Source organism: Oryctolagus cuniculus, chromosome 19 (assembly GCF_964237555.1).
Source record: "Oryctolagus cuniculus chromosome 19, mOryCun1.1, whole genome shotgun sequence".
Lineage (NCBI taxonomy): Eukaryota > Metazoa > Chordata > Mammalia > Lagomorpha > Leporidae > Oryctolagus > Oryctolagus cuniculus.
In genome coordinates, this window is record NC_091450.1 from 10,458,644 (window position 1) to 10,480,839 (window position 22,196).

At 49.4% G+C, this 22,196-nt stretch overlaps 1 long non-coding RNA gene and 1 pseudogene across 2 annotated transcripts in view; one reads left to right on the plus strand and one right to left on the minus strand.

Annotated features, from left to right (window-relative positions):
- LOC138847139 (uncharacterized) overlaps positions 1 to 15,912 on the minus strand; it is a 75,636-nt gene extending 59,724 nt beyond the window's left edge. The window contains exon 1 of one of the 2 annotated variants that reach the window (XR_011384781.1): positions 15,698 to 15,911. This is a non-coding gene — a long non-coding RNA (uncharacterized lncRNA). Of the gene's footprint in view, positions 1 to 15,697 lie in introns of both variants that reach the window. The other variant, XR_011384782.1, reaches the window with a different exon arrangement.
- The window catches only part of ORYCUNV1R-PS1575 (vomeronasal 1 receptor oryCunV1R-ps1575 pseudogene), a 1,374,299-nt pseudogene that overhangs the window by 1,108,245 nt on the left and 243,858 nt on the right, over positions 1 to 22,196 (plus strand).

The window sequence follows — 22,196 nt, forward strand, 5'->3', positions numbered from 1 at the left end:
CTTTACTGCACATGGGTCTCTATTCAAGAGTCCCATCAGCAAAGAACCTTCCAAGACCATTCGAGTGGCATCCTCTCCTGCACCTGGTCTCCCCACACACACCTCCTCCCTTGTCCTTTTCTCTGCTTTATTTTTCATCTGAAGTCTTCACCATACTTGACATTATATGCTACTGGATGTGTTCAAGGCTGACCCACTCTAGAATGCAAGCTCGTGAAGGCAGAGCATGGTCTTGTTTATCATGCTATTCCCAGGTTCCATGGCAAGTAACAACCTTCAATAAACATTATCTGAATTAATAAACAGGAATGGAAGCCAAACACTTCTGTTTCTAGCTTAACAGATGCTCACCTCCCTGTTAGCTTTAACAGACTCCTCTACACTGCCTGTCCTTGGTGTGCCAACAGGCAGTGATGGAAGGGCAGCTCTCCCCTTCCGTGGCGCTGCAGCATTAAGTTGTTATAAGACCATCTCCCCACCCTTCTGAGGCTATGCTCCATACTAGTGAAAAGACACAGTTTTACCAGAAATCAACCCAAACATCTACAGGCAACTTATATTTGATCAAGGATCTAAAACCAATTCCTGGGGCAAGGACAGTCTATTCAATAAATGGTGCTGGGAAAATTGGATTTCCACGTGCAGAATCATGAAGCAAGAACCCTACCTTACACCTTACACAAAAATCCACTCAACATGGATTAAAGACCTAAATCTATGACCTGACACCATCAAGTTATTAGAGAACATTGGAGAAACCCTTCAAGATATTGGCACAGGCAAAGAGTTTCTGGAAAAGACCCGGGAGGCACAGGCAGTCAAAGCCAAAATCAACTACTGGGATTGCATCAAATTGAGAAGTTTCTGTACTGCAAAAGAAACAGTCAGGAGAGTGAAGAGACAACCGAAAGAATGGGAAAAAATATTTGCAAACTATGCAACAGATAAAGGGTTAATAACCAGAATCTACAAAGAGATCAAGAAACTCCACAAAAACAAAACCAACAACCCACTTAAGAGATGGGCCAAGGACCTCAATAGACATTTTTCAAAAGAGGAAATCCAAATGGCCAACAGGCACATGAAAAAATGTTCAAGATCACTAGCAATCAGGGAAATGCAAATCAAAAGCACAATGAGGTTTCACCTCACCCCGGTTAGAATGGCTCACATACAGAAATCTACCAACAACAGATGCTGGCGAGGATGTGGGGAAAAAGGGACTCTAACCCACTGTAGGTGGGAATGCAAACTGGTCAAGCCACTATGGAAGTCAGTCTGGAGATTCCTCAGAAACCTGAAGATAACCCTACCGTTCGACCCAGCCATCCCACTGCTTGGAATTTACCCAAAGGAATTTAAATTGGCAAACAAAAAAGCGGTCTGCAGCCTAATGTTTATTGCAGCACAATTCACAATAGCCAAGACCTGGAACCAACCTAAATGCCCATCAGTGGTAGACTGGATAAAGAAATTACGGGATATGTACTCTTTAGAATACTATACCGCAGTAAGAAACAACGAAATCCAGTCATTTGCAACAAAATGGAGGAATCTGGAACACACCATGCTGAGTGAAATAAGCCAGTCCCAAAGGGACAAATACCATATGTTCTCCCTGATCGGTGACAACTGACTGAACACCAAAAAGGAAACCTGTTGAAGTGAGATGGACACTATGAGAAACGGTGACTTGATCAGCATAGCCCTGACTGTTAATGAACAACTTAATACATTATCCCTCTTAGTAGTTTTTTTTTGTCTGTTCTACTTAATATGACTGGTTTAATTCTGTAATTAATACACAGTTATTCTTAAGTGTTGAAATTTAACTGAAATGTGATCCCTGTTAAATATAAGAGTGGGAATAAGAGAGGGAAGAGATGTATAATTTGGGACATGCTCAAGCTGACTTGCCCCAAATGGTAGAGTTAGAAACATACCAGGGGACTCCAATTCAATCCCATCAAGGTGGCATGTACCAATGCTATCTCACTAGCCCAAGTGATCAATTTCAGTTCACAATTGATCATAACAAAAGGACTAAGAGTCAAAGGGAGCACATAAACAAGTCTAGTACCTGCTAACACTAACCGATAGAATAAATAAAGGGGAGAGTGATCCAACATGGGAAGTGAGATACTCAGCAGACTCATAGAATGACAGATGTCCTAAACAGCACTCTGGCCTCAGAATCAGCCCTAAAGGCATTCAGATCTGGCTGAAAAGCCCATGAGAGTATTTCAGGCATGGAAAGCCAAGACACTCTGGCAAAAAAAAAAAAATCAACACAACAACAACAACAACAACCTCAATGAAAGATCTCCCCGAGTGAGATCCCAGTGGAAAGAACAGGTCTTCAAAGAAGGAGGTACCTTTCTCTAAAGGGAGGAGAGAACCTCCACTTTGACTATGACCTTGTCTAAACAAGATAAGAGTCGGAGAACTCAAGGGGCTTCCATAGCCTTGGAAACTCATGACTGAAGCATAGGGAGATTACTGATGCCATAAATAGGAGTGTCAATTTGAAAAGTCAACAACAGGAGTCACTGTGCACTTACTCCTCATGTAGGATCTCTGTCCTTAATGTGCTGTACATTGAGACTTAATGCTAGAACGAGTACTCAAACAGTATATTTCACTTTGTGTTTCTATGGGGGTGCAAACTGTTGAAATCTTTACTTAATGTATAATAACTGATCTTCTGTAAAAAAAAAAAAAGAAGAAATTATCAATTCCCAACTTGACTCTCACTGGGATTAAACATGACAATAGGTCTGATCTGATTTCATCATCATTTCAAAAAATCATCTATTATTTTTCACTTTATGTTTCTGTGTGGGAGCAAACTGTTGAAATCTTCACTTAATGTATGCTAAACATATCTTCTGTATATAAAGATAATCGAAAATGAATCTTGATGTGAATGGAAGGGGAGAGGGAGTGGGAAAGGGGAGGGTTGCGGGTGGGAGGGACGTTATTGGGGGGGAAGCCATTGTAATCCATAAGCCATAGTTTGGAAATTTATATTCATTAAATAAAAGATAAAAAAAGGAAAGACACAGTTTTACCATCTAAGCTACACACAGATTCAGCGAGAGCACATGGGTTGCTGTTTCACCCTGGCATCCCAGAAGATCCCACAGTCCCCGCAGGAAGCACTCAGCTCCACCCTGAGGTAGCACTCATAAATCCACCATGTGTGTCTATTATCACAGTTGGATATCCAAGTGGTCACACAGATCCGAGGAATTCTGTTACATGTTTTCTGGCATCTGAACACTCAGAGTCAACTCAGTACAACATTTCTAGCGGCCAGAGCCTCTACACCTAGGACCAAGCAGCTCAGAACATGTCTTGGGGGTGGGGGCAGTGAACTTCCCAAGGCAGGAAATGTTCAAGTTGCACAGAAAGTCTTGACCTCTGATCCAAGATCCATTTGTGGGGCCTGGAGGTCACCTTAGTTATAAGGGGGCTGTTCTGGATGCAACATTTCTATCATCGGCCTTGTGTGGACCTTGATTGCAAGCTCAGGGCAGCAACAGAGCAGGAACAGCCTTCTCCCCTGAGTCATTTGCCAGTACAGTTCTGAAAGTGTGGTACCAAAGAAACATCAAGCAGAGTCGTGGGGACTCAGTACAGCTCACAGAAATTGCAGGGGGCCTCTGTCACACAGCAGCATTCCAGTTCCTCTCAGTGCTCAAGGTCAGGGAAGAGGAGCCAGGGACTTTATCTGGTGATCCATTCTGGGTTCAGGAGCCTAAGACCTTGGACCATCTCCATCTGCTTTCCAAGGCATGTTAGCAGCCAGCTGAATCACACGGGGAATGGCTTCTGGGAGGGCCTGGCATGGTGAGGTAGCAGGTAAAGCCACCGCCTGCAGTGTCGGCTTCCCATATGGGCGCTGGTTGGAGTCCTGGCTGCTCCACTCTGATGCAGATCTCTGCTGTGGTCTGGGAAAGCAGTACAAGATGGCCCAAGTCCTTGGGCCCCTGCACTCATGCAGGAGATCCCAGGGAGGCTCCTGGATCCCGGCTTTGGATTTGCTCTGCTGCAGCCATAGCAGCCAATTAGGGAGTGGACCAGCAGATGGAAAACCTGTCTGTCTGTCTCTCTCTCTCTCTCTCTCTCTCTCTTTCTCTCTCTCTGCATCTCATCCTCTCTGTGTGTAACTATGAATTTCAAATAACTAAGTAAGATATTTGAGAAGAAGTAAAAAATTAAAAAAGGAAGACGTAGCTATAAACAAAATACTACATCAAGGCCATCTACTAGAGCTTATGTCAAATTTGAGACTATACACATTAAATACCCTATTAACACAGAATTTGAAAAGGTATTTAACTCCATCTTAGAAAACATTCAGGTAACCATTCATTGTCTTCTTCCTTAAAACATTCTGTGTGGTTTACCTCTGACTTACACACCAGGAAATCTTTGTAATTTATTTATTCAACACTTAGGTATCCACTCACACAAGGACTTGAAACACCTGTGATCTACACAGTTCTTCACTGAACACAGCTATACTTCCCAATACCCACCTTCCACAGTCTACCCCTGCATTTAATCTATGGATCAAGTTTGAAACAGGACAAATCATGCCTTCTACAAACCAAGAGAGAATGCAGAAAGATAGCATCTGAGGTCACTGCTAACTTTTTCCATGAGCATGTTATCATGTTGGTATTTTTTCATTCATTTCTCAATGTTAGATAAAAATTGGGAGGGAGAAAGTCCAACTATCCCTATTTGCAGATGACATGATTCTATATATAGCAGATCCAAAAGATTCCACTATTGAAACTCAGACTAGAGGTTGGTAAAATGGCAGGATAGAAAATCAACAGCCTTTTTATACACAGACAAGGTCATGGCTGAGAAAGAACTTCTGAGACCAATCCTGTACACATAATTACAGAATAAATAAAATGGCTTGGAATAAATTTAACCAAGGATGTTCAATATCTGAGAATCACAGAGGATTAAAGAAAGGGATAGAAGAGGACAACAACAACAAACCAAATAGAGAAGCTTCTGCGCTGCAGAAGAAACACTCAGCAATGTGAAGAGGCTACTAACAGAAAGGGAGAAATAATCTGCAACACATGCAATTGATAAAGGAACAACTACCAGAAACTTTCAATAAAATCAACAACAGCACAATCAAAGCTTAGCACACTGTGCGCAACTGACAGTTACTCCGGAAATGCAAGGGTGGCTACCCTACAAACTCAATCATTCCCAGAACAGAATACACATGGGGAAAGCCCACAAACTATCCCGATAGACACAGAAAACCTAGTTCACAAAAACTTCCACGACGTTTGCGATACGAAAACACAAATCATCACATCAGGAACGGAACGTACACCTCGGCCTGACAAGGCTCTTTCGTGAAAAACCCACAGAGCGCGAACGTCACAAACAACGCGAGGAACCCGAAACTGGCCTCCTAGACCAGGAAACAGACACGCACTTTCGCTCTCCTTCCTCCCATCAACAGTCTCTGACGTCTAGAGCAGGGCGGCTGGGCCCTCAAAAAGCAAACAGACGGGAACAAGGAGCCGTTCCAGGAGGAGACGAGCCACCTCTGCCCTCGCCCAGCGGCTCACACCCTGGGGACCCTTCCAGACCGTCCGCACAGCACGACCGCGACCCCACCCACGTCTTCGGGATCCAAGAGCAACAAGCACGCGGCCAGCCAAGACGCCCAGCGGGTAACCGCAACAGCCGCGCGTCACTCACCTCCAAGGGGGTCCGGTCTGCTGCCGGGTCAGTTGTTGTCCGCGAAGGCCGTTGCTTCCAGAAGGGGCCAAAGAAGAGCAACGCGCCTGGGAAACGGCACGGAAGCCTCGGACGCGCAGCCTCTCCTGATCCGGCCTGACCCTGGGGACGCTGGCTCTCCCTCAGGCTCGGCCAGCAGCGTCGAGGACGGCTCCTCTCCTCACGGCTTGTGCAGGCTCTGGAGCCGGAGAGGACCCGCGGCGCTGACTCCCAGCGGAGCCCCACGGGGCAGTTGGCGCCAGGCTGCGTGCAGGTGCACTTCCGGGTCACAGTGCCAGGCGCAGGCGCACTCCCCACGGGCCGTCACCATGGCAACCCAGGACGCACCTGCACACTGCTGCATCCAGCATCCCAAGCCCAAAGGCCGCTTCCAGTCCCGCCTCTCCAGGCTGTGACCAGGGACGCGGACGCTGATGGCCCAGGTTCTCCGGACCCCAGCTCCCTGCCTCGTGGGAGTCCTCAATGGAGCTCCTGCCTTCTGCCTCCTGCCTCCTGCCTCCTGCCTCCTGCCTGGTCCAGCGCTGGCCGTTCGTTGCAGCCGCTTGAGGAGAGAAGCAGTGCAGGGGGCATTGTCAGCTGGCTCTCTCTCTCTCTCTCTCTCACTCATTGAGTGATTGTCCATCTAGGGGTTCACCCCCGAGGTGGCTACAAAGGCCGGGACTGGGACAGAAGCCAGGGACTTTAGCCGGCGCTCCATTCTGGGTTCAGGGGCCTAAGTCCTTGGGCCGTCTCCCTCTGCTTTCCCAGGCGTGTTAGCAGATAGCTGGATCCCACAGCGAATGGCTTCCGGGAGGGTCGGCACTGTGAGGTAGCCGGTAAAACCACCACCTGCAGTGCTGGCATCCCATATGGGCGCCGGTTCGAGTATGGCTGCTCCACTCACTTCCGACACAGCTCTCTGCTGTGGTCTGGGAAGGCAGCAGAAGATGCCCCAAGTCCTTGTGCCTCTGCACCTATGAGAAGATCCCGACGAGGCTCCTGGCTTCAGATACTCTCAGCTCCGCCCATTGCAGCCAATTGGGTAATGGACCAGCAGATGGATGACCGCTCCTCTCCTCTCCTCTCCTCTCCTCTCCACTCCACTACTCCCACCCTGCCTGCCTCGCTCTCATCTCCTCCATGAGTAACTCTCAATGTCAAATAAATAAATAAATAAGATCTTCAAGAAAAGTAAAGCAATGTAAAAAGGAAGACATAGCTATAAGTAAAATAAATACCACATCAAGGACAACTACAAGAGTATTTTTTTAGAATTTGGTATTACATGCATTACCTACCCGATTAACCCAGAATTTGAAAAAGAGTTTAACTCGGTCTTAGAAAAGATGTTGGTACCCAGTCATTCTCTTCTGTCTTACAAACATTCTGTGTGGCATTATCTCTGACTTGTGCTGAGGAAATCTTTGGAATTTTCGCATTCAGGCTTACGTACCCACTCCCACAAGGACTTGAAACACCTGTGATCTACAGAGTTCTCCCCCCGGAACACAGCTCTGCTTCCCAGTCCCCGCCCTCCACAGTCTAGCCCTGCCTTTAAAGTATGGATCATGTTGGGAATAAGCCAAATCGTGTCTTCCACAAAGCAAGATAGAATACAGAAAGGAAGCATCTGAGGTCACTGTGGACATTTTCTGCATGCACATTATCATGTTGGTACTTTCTCCTCTCATTGCTCAATGTTAGCTACATATTGGGAGGGAGGAAGCCCTCTATCCCTATTTGCAGATGACATAATTCCATATATAGGAGATCCAAAAGACTCCACTAAGAGACTATCGAAACTCAGAGCAGAGTGTGGTAAAGTGGCAGGAGAGAACATCAGCAGCCTATTTGTATACACAGACAATGGCATGGCTGAGAAAGGACTTCAAAGGCCAATCCCATTCACATAGCTACAAAGAAAAGAAAATAGCTTGGAATCAATTTAACCAAGGATGTTCAATAGCTAAGAATCACAAAACATTAAAGAATGAAGTAGAAGAGGGCACCAAAAAAAAACACACACACACACACACACACCAATAACAAATTGAGCAGCTTCTGCACTGCCAAAGAGACACTCAGCAAAGTGAAGAGGCAAACTAACAGTTGCAAAGCATGTAACTGATAAAGTATAAACTGCCAGAAACTTTCAAGAAACTCAACACCAGAAAAACCACCCACCCACTCAAGAAACAGGCAAGGGACTTCAACAGGCAAAATATTGAAAGAAAGGAATTCTAAATGGCCAGCAAACACATGCAGAAATGCTCAGGATCACCAGCCATCAGGGAAATGCAAATCGATACTACAACGGCCTTGAGGGTGTGGGGGGAAAGGCACCCTCATCCACTGCTGGTGGGAATGTAAACTGGTACCGCCACTGTGGAAGACAGTAGGGAGATAAGTCAGGAATCTGTATACAGACATACCATATGAGCCAGCCATTCTACCCCTGGGAATATACCCAAGGGAAATGAAATCAGCATACGAAAAAAGAGTGATCTCTGCCTGCATATTTACTACAGCTCAATGCACAGTAGCAACGATGTTCAATCAGCCAAAATGCCCATCATCCAGAGAATGAATAAAGACATTATGGGCTATGGACACCATGACATGCATATACAGACTGCATGGCCTGGCTACTGTGCATCCTACACTGCAGTAAGCATAGGCCTGTGAAATCCTCTCTGTCTACACAATGACTTCTTTTCCTTCAATATGTTCCCAGTTGTGGGTACGTCCATACAGTTTTCCATGTTGACAGGACTAATTTCACATGGGAAACTGGATTGCTATACAGAATACAGACATCGGATCCATGAACCCAATTTTACCTTCAAACACTGGAACAGCAAAGTATATCTTGAGAAACTGGAAGGAGGAAAAAGATTCAAGCGGAAATCCACCCAACGGCATAGAAAATACCACAACAGACATTCAGTGAGACCAAGCTACAGGGCTTGAAAACTCAGTCAACCTGACAAAACGTTTATCCACAGGAAGCAAGGGAAAAAAGGAGAACAGACTCAAGTGACTTGACAAAAGAAATGACAGAGAGGACATTGCTACCAACCTTCCAAAATAATGATCCAAAAGCACTATGGAAAAACCACGCCACAAGGATTTGGTCAAGCTAGATAGAGTGGATTGACTCACAGAAAGATGCAAACCACTAAAACTGGATACAGTGAAACAAGAAACTCTGAATACACTTATAATCTGCAAAGAGACTGTAGTAGCAGGGAAACCAAAACAAACAAACCAAACAGCCATGAAGAAAAGTCCAGGTCCAGATGGCTCCACCGGTGAGAACTCCCATGGAAAAGATAATTAAAATCCGTGATTCGCAAACCAGGAGATGAAGAGGAAAAGCCTTCCATTTCATTCCATCAGACCAGCCTCATCCCAACATCCAACACAAGCACATCATAAGGAAAATGGCGCACACATATCCGTCACAAATGTGTCACATGCCTCAACAAAATATTACCAGACGCCATCCAGAAGCACAACCAAGAAGCAGACAACTGGATTCCAAGGTGAACGGCTTCCGGGAGGGTAGTCACTGTGAGGTAGCTGGTGAAGGCACCACCTGCAGTGCCGGCTTCCCATATGTGCGCTGGTTCAAGTAGGGCTGCTTCACTCACGTCCAATGCAGCTCTCTGCTGTGGTCTGGGAAGGCAGCAGGTGATGCCCCAAATCCTTTTGCCTCTGCACCCATGAGGAGATCTCAGCAAGGCTCCTGGCTCCTGGCTTCAGATACTCTCTGCTACGCCCACTGCAGCCAATTGGGTAATGGACCAGCAGGTGGAAGGCTTCTCTCCTCTCTTTATCCCTCCCTCCCTCCTTCCCTCCCTATCTCCCTTCCTCCGCTGAAATAAAATGAATAAACGTTTTTAAATTTCATAGAAAAAGAGTACAAATAGCCATCCATCAACTCTTTATCTACAATTACAATTTTGGAACAATTCAACATTCACTTTACTTCACATTCACAGTCTCTATGTCTCCTGAACTATATCAAATAAATGAAGACATGATGCTCTTTTAGCCGTAACTACACCTGCATGTTTCCTAAGAACAAAAACATTTTTCTATGATTTTACTTTGATAATCACACTCAGTATATTTGTGATTATACACTAACATCAGGTCGAGTACTGCAGACATTAAATTTCTCCAATCGTTCCAAAAATATCTTTAACCTTTTCTTTTAATCTAGAGTACAAGGAGTCTTCAGAAAATTCATGGTAAGTGAATTTTATGAAAAACATCTATTCTTGGATTTCCATTTTTTGCACCAAGTAAGTTTATTTTCATTCTATTTTTCTAAGAACTTTTATGATTGAGGACAGCATGGGCTGGCGCTGTGGCAAAACATGTTAAAGCCATGGCCTGAAGTGCCGGCATCACATATGGGTGTCAGCGAAGTCCCGGCTGCTGCTCTCAAAATCTAGCTCTCTGCTATGGTCTAGGAAAGCAGTGGAGGATGGCACAAGTCCTTGGGCCCCTGTACCTACCTGGGAGACCAGGAAGAAGCTCCTGGCTTCATATCAGCACATCCCTGGCCATTGTAGCCATCTAGGGAGTGAACCAGAGGATGGACGATATCTCTCTCTGTCTCTCCCTCTCTCTGTAACTCTGGCTTTCAAATAAATAAAATAAATCTTTATAAAAAAAAGTACAGTGCATAGCACTGGATTGTTCTCTCTCTTCTATCTTTAAGCAAGAACAGTCTTTCCAACTGTTTCTACCTAACGGTGATTGAAATACAATTATCTACCTTACAGAGTTGGTGGGAGAGGGCACCTAATGAAGCCCAGCACCATGGACTCCGCCCATACATCCATGGCATCCAGCAGCCTGCTCTCTGCTGTACTTGTTGGTGGGAGAGGGCACATAACAACGCCCAGTACCATGGCCTCCCTCCGGGCCCCCACAACATCCAGCAGCCTGCTCTCTGTTGCACTTGTTGTTGTGAGAGTGAACAGGAATCACAGGAAGAAAGAGCCCAGCACAGCCTCCTACAAGGCACCATGGACTCCCCCGTGCACCTGCGGATTCCAGCAGCCTGTTCTCTGCTGCACATGGCAACACCTCATTCCAGAAGCCTGTGAGCCATGTGAGTTCTTCCCAAGGAGCAAACGGGGCCCACATGTGCTCCCCAGTAAAATGCTTCTGAGAGGGGCAGACTGAGAGCCACTGTAGGGTCAGCTCTTGCTTGCAGGAGGCCACAGATGAGCCTCTGCCCCTGAGCCAGACGCTGTCCCTAGACGAGGGCTTCATGGTGGCCTCCTGACTGCACAGGTGGAACCGCAAGTGATAATTCACAGCCTGGACCAAAATCCCCAAGGGCCTTGGCTGTCCACCTTGCTCTCCCATGACACTGGCCTGTTCTGCCTTTTTCTCTGCAAACAATCAGCATTGCACTTCTGTTAACCATGGTCAGCAAGGAGGGCATCACACACACACACACACATGTCCTGTACCACGTATGTGTGTGGCTCCCTCATAGCATATACAAACCACAGGGTATCCAGCATGCTACTTCTGATTTGCTTTTATTTCTAAAGACAGAGGAAGGTGTTCCCATATGTGAGCCACAATCTGCCACTTTGTTCTCCACTTAGGATGGCAGAGGGAATGCCTGAGCCTTTCCCATGACAGACGCCATGGCTACAACACCACCAAGCAGGTCAGCATCGAGCACTGAAGGTGCCACCAGAACCCACACAGCTCAGAGGTCCACTGGAAGCTTCTCTGCTGTTCCTAGGGAACGACATTACATGGTACTGCCCCCCGCTGCTCACAAACAATCCCCACTGGCAGTCTGACTGCCGAGCCTGCCTAGGACCCCGGGCCTGGGCACAATCATTATGCCCAACTCCCTTATGAGGGAGAAGTCAGGATCTGTTTACCCACTGCCCACAGAGAGGAACACCCAAGGCAGAGGCACAGAGCACTGCACAAACCGAGAAAATCCACCGCATCTGATGCTTGAAGCCTGGTAAGACGTCCCCTTGACTTTCTCCGTTGCTAACGCGCCCAGTGCTAAGCCTGCTTGTGAACAACATAAAGAGAATGCTTTCTTAAGCACCAGCACGAGCCAAAGGAATTTCCCAATGGTTCGTCAAACACTGCTTAGAGAAAGCAAATTCTATGCAGGCTGCCATGGACTGAACTGACTGTCACTCTAAAATCCATGTCCTGAGGCCCTGGAAAACAAGGCAAGGGCATGAGGAGGTGAGGCCTTTGGGAGATGGCCAGGGTGGCTAAGCTCAGGAGGGTGGGGTCTCCCCATGATAAGAAGAGGTAGAAACACCAGAGTTCCCCTCGGCCTCCTCCAAGTGAGGACACAGCAAGCGGGAAACCCACTCTGCCAGCACCGTGGTCTCGGCCTTCCCAGTCTCCAGACATGAGAAAGCAATTTCTGCTGCCTGAGCCACTCGTCCTGTGGTGATCTGTTCCAGCAGCCCCAGCTGCCCAACATGGAGTTGCAGGAGAGACCCCAACAAGCTCCCTGTTACAGGAAAGCAGATGAAACGGCCAGGCAAGGAGATGAGCCACAGAAGCGCAGATCAGAACTCTAAGAACTTCAACAACTCCCCAGAGAAGCTGGGGCAATTCTGAGGGGAATATGCTCACAAGAAAGAACAGGAGCCGGCACCGTGGCTCACTAGGCTGATCCTCCACTTGTGGCGCTGCTATCCTGGGTTCTGGTCCCGGTTGGGGCACCGGATTCTGACCAGTTGCTCCGCTTACAGTCCAGCTCTCTGCTGTGGCCCGGGAGGGCAGTGGAGGATGGCCCAAGTGCTTGGGCCCTGCACCCACATGGAAGACCGGGGAAGGCACCTGGGTCCTGGCTTCGGATCGGCACAGCCTGCCAGCCATGGTGACCATTTGGGGAGTGAACCAACGGAGGGAGAACCTTTCTCTCTGTCTCTCTCTCTCTCACTGTCTAACTCTGCTCGTCAGAAAAAAAAAGGAAAGAACAGGAACACAACTCAGAACCCACACACTCAGGGGAGTAGCAGGAGAAAGTGTCCCCATTCATGATCCACACCACAACACACAAAGCCCTTTGCCTGTCACAGCCAAAACACTGGGAACACAGGACAGAACGAGACAGGGTCCTTGTGCCACACACCTTCTAGACGATGGCATCTGGTCTAATGCTTAGGACACCCATGCCACACATCAGGGTTCGCGCTCCTGACTCCAGCTTCCTGCCAGGGCAGATCCTGGGAAGCAGTGGTGATGGCTCAAATAACTGGGTTCTTGCCACCAATGTCAGAGACCTGGATTGAGTTCCTGATTCCTAGTTTCAGCCTGGGGCCATTTTGGGCATTGTGGGAGTGAACTAGAAAATGGGAGATCCCTCTTCTCTTCTCTCCTCTCCTCTCCTCTGCTCTCCTACCCTCCCCTCCTCCCATCCACCCCTCCCCCTCTCCCTCTCCCTCTTTCCCTCTCTCAACCTCCTTTGCCTTTCAAGTAAGATGAAAATAAATTAAAATTAAATGCCTGTGGTAGTGGTTTGTGCTAGAGACTTGATATCTATATAGGTACACATTCACACACACATACACACATATCCCAAGAAGTAAATAAATAAATAAATAAATTCTTACTCATAAGACCCAAAACTCTAAAATGACTAGAGAAAAGCAGAGAGAAAGGTCCATGGAATTGGTCTGAATAGTAATTTCTTGGATGTTACCCCAAAGGCGTGGGCGACAAAAACAAACATAAACATATGAGATTGCATACAAGAAAATCCTTCTCCAAGCAAAGGAAACAAGCTACAGTTCTCTCAGTAGAGAACCGACCCACACACTGAGAGAGCATACTAGAAATCATTTATCAGCTGAGGGGCTAGTATCTTAATACAAAGAACTCAAATGAATCAGTAACAAGAAAACAAACAGCGCCTGAATGGACATTTCTCGAAAGAAGACATACAAGTAACCATCGCCAATTATCAGAGAAATGCAAATTAAAATCACAACAGAGAGGCCAGTGTTGTGACACGGTGGGTAAGCTGCCACCTGAGACGCTGACATCCCACACGGGTACTGGTTTTTGTCCCACTCACTTCACTTCCAATCCAGCTCTCTGTTAATCACCTGGGAAAAGCAGTGAGGACAGCCCACGTGTATGGGACCCTGCATCCAGGAGCTCCTGGCTCCTGGCTTTGGCCTGGCACAGCTCTGGCCATTGCGGCCATCTGGGGAGCAAACAGACAGATGAAAGAGCCCTCTCTCTGTCCCTCCCTTTCAATTCCAACCCTAACTTTCAATTAACATATAAATCTTCAAAATAGATAAATAAAAATAAAACCATGTAAGTCACTCCACCAGACTGCCTATTACCAAAAGACCCAGGCCACAGGCACACTTCTCAAGGGAACGTCAGTCAGTACAGCATGTTGAAAACAGCATGGAGGGTCCCTAAAAGCAAAAACAACTCAAACTCTCCCACCACCCCACCAGCCCACGTCTGGATTTATGTACATGTGCATGTAAGGTGTATATGTACATGCATGTATTGTGTGTGATATTTGTATGTGACATGTATATGTGTGGTGTGCATGTGTACATGTATGCGATATTACATGTGAATGTATTGTGTGTATGTGGTATATACACAAATACATATATCTATATGGCAGAGCCATATCTGCACTCACATGTCCACTGCAGCATTACTCACCACAGCCAAGACAATGGAGATGCATGAATGCCCCTTGGCAGGTGAACAGATAATGAATGGCAGCTGCAGCGCACCCAGGAATACCCGGACCCAAAACACCCACAGGAGGGTCTGTTATTTACAGCATGTTCATGGAGACGAAAGTCACACACTGTATATGAGGACTCCAAAGTCCTTAAAACACAGGATTGAAATGTTCTTACTGGGGCTGGTGTTACAGCACAAGTGGTTAAGTCACCACCTGTGTCCCCAGCACAGCATGTGAGCACTTGTTCAAGTCTTGGCTACTCCACTTCTGATCCAGTTCTCTGCTAACGTGCCTGGAAAAGGAGCAGTGATGGCCCAAGTTTGGGCCCCTGACACACACTGGAAACCTAGATCGTGTTCCAGGTTCCTGACTTCTGCCAGGCACAGTCCCAGCCATTGTGCTACTTGAGGAGTGAACCAACAGATGCAAGATCTTTCTTCTCTCCCTCTCTGTATGTTTGTGTGCGTGTGTGTGTGTGCACAAGCATCCCTGTGTGTGTCTCCCGAACCCCACACCCATAACTGCCCTTCAACTAAATAAATAAATCTTAAAACACAAAAAAGGGAAGGGAAAGAAATACCAGAGAGCTGAGCTGTCTCCACCCCATGAGAATACAGCAAGGAGATGGCGGCCCTCACCAGAAAACCAACCATGCTAGTACCTGGGTTGACTTGCAATGCTGAGAACTGTCAGAAAATCCCTGCCTGTGGTCAGGCCAGGCCAGGTGTGGGGTTGGTTACAGCAGCCTGAGCTGACTAACACACCCCCAAGACCTCTAGAAGAGCATGTGACAACCTGACACAGCTGACCCGTGAACTCACGTCGCCACATGGCCAGGCCTGGTGCTGCAACAGATACAATTCCCATGCCCCCAGCTCCAGCTCCTTACTGACATCACCAGATGGGAGAACTCCATCATCACCACTGTGTGTCCCACCACCACAGCAGGTACACTTCGGGGGAAAAATCACATCATTCCACTCCCTAGCAAATCTGGACAAGACAGTCAAGAGTGGGAATTGAGAAATTCTCTCTAAAATGTGCCTGCAGTAAACCACACTGCTAACAAAGTGCCGGGGCGAGGTCTCAGATGGGCGAGTCACATGGCCGGAGGAAGGTGCCACAGATATCTGACTACAACACACACCTGGGAGCAGGTGAACTCTCGGGAATGAGGAAGCCGCTTACCGTCACTCAGGTCCTGCAGGAGACCCTCCTGGCAGGAGAAGTCCAGGCTCACTTTCACGGTGACAGTGAAGGTGGCTGCCTGCCCAGGCTGCAGGGGAAACTGGGTGACGGTTTCTTCCAGCTTCCAGCTCAGGAAGTCGCCATACAGTACAGTTTCTCTGCAATGATAACAACAATAGTGATGTTGATGGTGATAGCAGAGCAGAGGCACAATGAGACTGACACCAACCCAGCTGGGAAATTATGGCACACGCTCAAAACAAAGACGACAAGCATTCAAGATGTCAGAGAGCAAAAAGTCCCAGGAAAAGTCCTGAATCAGAAGAGGCCGTGAGGCACAAAGGGGAGGGAGAATGCGTCATGCTCGGGCACGGGCCCCCCGCCAGGCCACCATCCCTCCTGGGGAGCCGTGGGACCTGCAGACAAAATGAAGGCCTGTGGCTCTGGCAAGTGAAGCTAAGTTTCCCCACCATGAACATTTTCTGCATTGTACTTCTGTGAGGGAATCAGACCCACGTTAAGCAGGGACACCGCTTCAGAGAAAGAAATCCAGAATCAGAAACACACAGCTAAGAGCAGAGCCTCAGGCAGGGCCGGCGAGGAAGCAGCCTTGGGCCTGGAGCACCGTGCAGAATGGTAAATCCTCAGAGCCGAGCTTTGTCCACAGACAGCATAGGGGGACGACCACTGCATCGGGGGCTGGTGCAGAGGCTGCCCACAGTGACCTCTGCAGAGAACGGGGCCGGGGGTCATCATCACTGCATCAGGGGCTGGTGCATAAGCTGCACAAGGTGACCTCTGCAGAGAATGGGGCCGGGGGTCATCATCACAGAGAGCAAGGCACCCTATGGAAGCACAGGAAGAGACACAGGGGACACCCAGTGTGGCCTGGGAAGCAGCCATCCCTCCTTCATTAGCAACTGGGAGTGAGCTGTGAGACAGCCAACCAAGGCCCAGTATTCTCTGCAGCCAGCACACCTGGGAAAACTGACAACCTCCAATGGCTGCGCCACAAGGTCCCCTTCCAACTCTGCTCCACTGAGAAGCTCCCAGCCCCACTGCCCTCCTGCTCACAGGGGCAAGCACAGATGCTGCACAGCCCTGAGCAGTGAGGTCCAGTGTGTGGCAAGCCAGCAGAACGACACACACACACCGATCCCATGAAGGGTGGGTCGGTCATGGCTCCCGGGCAGTGCACTGCAGAGCCCAGCGTCCAGGTATGCAGCACCAGGAAACCTTCCCAGAGAGACTTGAGGGGAGGAGGAGAATCCAGTGATGGTTAGGAGGAGGAGGATTCTGGACTTGTGCTGTGTCCAGCACGATCTTGGTATGTGCTTAACAGATGTCACGCTCAACACCGCCTTCACACACTGGCTTTGTGGTCTGCCTCCTGTGTAGCTGCAGCACGTGGGGACTTTTGACATTCACAGCAGTTCTCCTTAGTAGGCACAGCACCGCCCTAGCCACAAAGATTGCTGAAGCCTTGTGTGTGTTCCTACTCTCCAGTTTGCACCGCAGCCCGGAGGTCCAAACTACCCTGGGACACCTGCTCTGGGTGCTGTACCAACTCCAGTCAGAAGTTATGCCATTCCTCCCGCACCACGGATGGGACCGAGACCCTCCAGCGACCTAGGAAGTCTACAGACCTATTACGTGGATTTTAATGAACTCCACTATTTGCTTATTAGCCCAGTCAATCCATTCAGGAATGGAACAGGTAAGACATGCCAGGTGACAGAGAGCCAAATGGGCCTGCTTACTGGGGCCAGTTCCAAGGCCCCAAGAACACAGGAAATGCAAGCTGACTGCCTCCATGGCCTGTGCATGAGCCACACCAGCAGCCACCCCCTTCCTAAGCACAGCCCATGTCAGACAAGTCACCAAGCCTTGCAAAACCTTCACCTCCCAACATCCTCTCCAAGCTGTTTCTATGAGCCCAGTCTGTAAACAGCAGCCACTGTGTCAGCTGCCAGGTTCACACAGCCGGGGGTGGACAGGAAGAATTGGCAGTGCCTGAGCTAGTGCACCTGCAGTGGGAGGAGCGCACACACTGAGGCGCCTCAGGAGGGCACTCCAGACCCACATGCTGCCAGCTTTCCTCCACCAGCACAGCCTGCTGCCTCTGTGGAGAGGGCCAGGCCCAAGGTCTCCACAGTTGGGTCCCAACTGTCCTCCAGGGCCCCATTCAGGGCTCCGTTCTTGTGGGCCTTGTCTCCCACACACATACACACAACCCTTCCACACCCTGACAAGCAGGACACTATATCCAAGGGACTTATCCTCCTACCAATCAATCAGTCAATGGAAGGCACCAGCCTCCAGCACTGAGACCCAGCACATGCCTGGAGAGGCAGGCACCGTGAGGGTTAGGAGCACCTTCTTCAGGACAGGGCACCTGGGCTCACCTGCCAGACCTGCCTGCGTGTCCTACGTGAGCCACCAAACTTCTGTGTCTGTCAGTTTAGCCATCTGTAAGATGGGCTGTCATGCCATGTCAACAAGGTAAAGGAAGCCAAGTGCTTCGAACACAACCCAGACTAGAACATCCACTAGCACATCCACTTGCAAGACAAACCACACCAAGGCCTGTGGCCCACCCAACAGAGAGAGGTGGGTGCTGAGCCAATGCAGATGCCCTCATGGTGCCCCACGCTACAGCAGGGCACTAATGTTTCCTGGTGACAGGGGCAGCAAATCACAGGGACTGTGTGTCCCCACGTCCCAGGTTCATCTAAGCCAGCTGAATAAACTTCCCTGGGGCAATGGCTTAACTCTGTGGCAGCCGTGCCCACTGGCAGGCAATCAGATGCCTACAAAGAGTTTGGCTAGGCTAAGGAAAAACTAACCCACATACACTAATTAAGTGAGCTCTGCCCCTCCACACCACTACTGTGCTCACTTGGCAAGGCAGGGACCATCCGGAGGGACCATCCAGCAGGAACAGCCCCAGGTAAGCAGGGCAGGAATTGGAGCAACTGCCTAGTGAGCAGCTTCCCAACAAAGACTCTCCATCCCAAGTCATAAAAGAACTGATAATCAGGTCGGCGCCCTGGCTGACTAGGCTAATCCTCCACCTGCGGCACCAGCACCCGAATTCCAGTCCTGGTTGGGGCGCAGGATTCTGTCCCGGTTGCTCCTCTTCCAGTCCAGCTCTCTGCTGTGGCCCGAGAGTGCAGTGGAGCATAGCCCAGGTCCTTGTGCCCTGCACCCCCATGAGAGACCAGGAGGAAGCACCTGGCTCCTGGCTTCGGATCGGCACAATGTGCCTGCCATATTGGCCACTTGGGGAGTGAACCAACGGAAAAAGGAAGACATTTCTCTCTCTCTCTCTCTCTCTCTCTCTCTCTCTCTCTCTCTCTCACTGTCTAACTCTGTTTATAAAAAAAAAAAGAGCTGATTACAGCACAGAGAGTTCCAGCAATTTGCCCAAAGCCAAGCAGCTGGGAAGTCATTGAACCAGGAGTCTGCATGGCAATGACCTCCTCCTGCCTATCTGAGGCCCTGAACAGAGACGGAGTGAACTCCAAAGTGGAGGCTGTGTACAAGGGAACTTCATGGAGGGCATGCAGAAAACAACACAGAACACTCAAGTATGGGAGCTCTGGTGTCTGCCAACCTGAGTGTTAAGCCCAGCTTTGCTCTTCAGCAACTCTTAGGACAGGGAAAGCTGTGAGTCCTCTGTCAGCCAAGATGCCCTGTCCTCAGAGGAGGTGGTAATGGAGTCCGCATGATGGTAACACGAAGCAAGGCGAAGACTTAGCACAACAACACGGCACCCAGAAACTGCTGGGATGATGGATGAGAAAGCCCGGGCCCCAGTGAGGTGTGCTTCTCACGTTCCACACTGCCCGTTTCACATGTGCTAGGAGCTCATTGCACTGCACCGAGAAGCCTCATGGCAGGCACGAGGCAAGGTTCTGAGGACAAGGAAACCAGGAAGACGTGACCCTGCCCTCGAGAGGGGTCAGGGGACAGGTCCCTGACTGCACAGTGGAAGCCCCCAACATAGACCAGATGGAGATGAGGCTCCCATGAATCTGAGTAATGTGTAAGTATCACCACCACTGCATCATAGAGAACGGGGACAGTAACTGCCTGCTGAATTCACTGCCCACATCTGGGGGCACAGAACTAAAGGAAGACTCATTGCCCAGTGGCTTGAACTGCTGGGTCCCAGACTTGGCGGCTGCCCATCTAGCCTATCAGAAGTCCATAACTAGTGGGACAGAGAGCTACATGTTACAACCAGCTACAGCACTCTCCTCGCCTGTCCAGAGGGCTTTTCCTTCCTCAAAAGTGCTTCACTGGAGAGATGAACTCTGGGGCTGAGGCCACACAGCCCTAGGGGCAGGGGGAACGAGAGGCGGTGGTGTGTGGCAGAGAAGGGAGGTGGGAGGAACATCAACCCTGAGTATAGATGACCTGCAGGAGGCACCTGCCAACCAGAACCCCAAAGGAACGGGAGGAGCAGGCGGCAAATGTGGGCTCAGTGCTAAGTGCTGCCACCGAAACACCAAGAGCCAGGCAGCTGGTGTCGGTGTGCTCCTGTGAGCAGGTACCTGCTAAGATCGGTGTATATATTTTCCCCCTGAATTCTGCATGGGCTCTGCTCCCCATCCCATCTTAGGGAGGGCACCAAGTCCACACAGCATCCAGCACTCTGTGGTCCAACCCTGACCGCAAGCCTGTGAAACGGTGCCATTCTTTCAAGTATAATTCTTTTCGTGATGTGGTGCACCGAGATCCCGGGATAACTGCCTGGAAATCTGCATCCAGTGGTCTCCAAACTGCAGGGCCAGGCATCCTGCGTTCTCCTCCCCTTCTGCCCTGCTCACTTAGCTCCCATCTGTACTCCCAACCAGCGGAACTTAGCAAGCCCCACAGTGTGCGCCTAAAGGCCTTCCACTTTCTCTTGAGATCAAACTTCTCCATCATGACCCTGGGAAGAAAGCCACTGCCATCTGGCACACAGTGGGCCACCAGGCTGGAGGGCTCTTAGTCACTCAGGAGTTTCCAGGTCCTCCTAGGAGACACACCCAGAAATCCAATCACTGTGGCAAGTGGCGTGGAGCAGGAAATCACAGGATGTATAACAAGAGCTCCATTCCATTAGGTGAGCAGGTCTGACTCCTACACCCCACCGGGAGTCCCCCAGCAGTGTTTATGTCCTAAGCACATGCCTGGTGTGGCGACTGGCATGTAAACGTGGTGCACATACGCTCAACTGTTGCCAAGTGAGCTGAGCAACTCTGCAACAGAGGACAAGCATGTGAGGTTGGAGAGGTGGAATTCATTCCGCTGGATGGGGAAGCTAAGCATTCGGGAGGGGACACATGGCCTGGTCTGTGGAGAGGACAGAACTGGACATGCACAGAGGACAGCCAGGAATGAGTGGAGCCCAGCAAGCAGTGAGTGCAGAGGCCATGGAGCCTAGTGGCACAGAGGTGGATCCGACTCATCCTGCAGTCTCCAGGGCACAGGCATCACCAGCAGTGGGAGGCACTCACTGTGGGCTCACCCAGCAAAAGATGAACAGCTGATGGCAAAGGACAGACACCCGAACAGGCAGACGCAGTAATGGTGGGGAAGGGGAGTGGAGCGCAAAACCCCTCCCTGGACAGCCCCGCCCTGTCCCTCTGCTTGCACAGGACATGCTGCACCTGGCCCTCCACAGCCTCGGCACCACATCCTCAGCCACATGAGGACACAGTTCACAGTCCCCGAAGCACAGTGGGCACCAGGGGAGAACAGAGGGAGAAATGTGGGCAGGGAGCCTCTGAATGTAGGCTAAGAAACTGAGTAGAGGAAAACGATTTTAAAATGTTCAAGAAAGGTGGGGGCCGGCGCTGTGGCAGGGCAGGCTAAGCCTCCACCAGCGACGTCAGTATCTCATATAGGCACCCGTTAGAGTCCCAGCTGTTCCACTTCTGGCAAAGCAGCAAAGGACGGCCCAAGTGCTTGGGGACCTGCCACCCATAGAGGAGACCCAGAAGAAGCAGCTGGCTCCTGGCTTCAGTTTGGTTCAGTTCTCGCCGTCGTGACCCTCTGGAGAGTGAACCAGCAGATGAAATATTTCTCTCTCACTCTGCCTTTCAAATAAATAAAATAAAATAAATTTTTTTTTCTTAAAAAAAGAGTTCTAGGGGCCGGCCCTGTGGCATAGTGGTTAAAGCTGTTGCCTGCAGTACAGGCATCCCATATGGCTACCAGCTCAAGTCCTGGCTGCTCCTCTGCCAATCTAGCTCCCTGCTAATGCACAGGGGAAAGCAGGAGAGGATGGCCTACATGCTTGGTCCCCTGCACCACATGGGAAACCGGGATGGAGTTCCAGGTTCCTGGCTTCAACCTGGCCAAGCCCTGGCCATTACAGCCATTTGGGAAGTGATCCAGCAGAAAATCTCTTTCTTTGTCTTTCCCCTATCTTTGTAACTCGGGCTCTAAAGTAAATAAATGAAATTCTTGTAAGATATATAGTTGATAGATAGAAAGATAGATAGAT